The sequence below is a fragment of the Etheostoma spectabile genome, chromosome 20, assembly GCF_008692095.1.
Source record: "Etheostoma spectabile isolate EspeVRDwgs_2016 chromosome 20, UIUC_Espe_1.0, whole genome shotgun sequence".
In the NCBI taxonomy this organism is placed as follows: domain Eukaryota; kingdom Metazoa; phylum Chordata; class Actinopteri; order Perciformes; family Percidae; genus Etheostoma; species Etheostoma spectabile.
Genome location: NC_045752.1, coordinates 22,305,427 through 22,305,659, shown reverse-complemented (window position 1 = coordinate 22,305,659; position 233 = coordinate 22,305,427).

The window sequence follows — 233 nt, the reverse complement described above, 5'->3', positions numbered from 1 at the left end:
GGGGGGGGGGGGGGGTACAAGTTATTAACTCTGCAGGGTGCACACACTTTTGCAGACACCATTTTTTTGTTTTCTGTTATTTTGAAAGTGTAAATGATGAAATAAAATCGTGGTGGCAAACTGTTCACCACGGCTGATCCATCAATAATGATGGTTTCTGCTTCTGGTTCAGTGTTGGGGTTTTGACAAGAGACTCAAGGATGGCATCCAGCTGAGATTTCTGTCCACCGTGG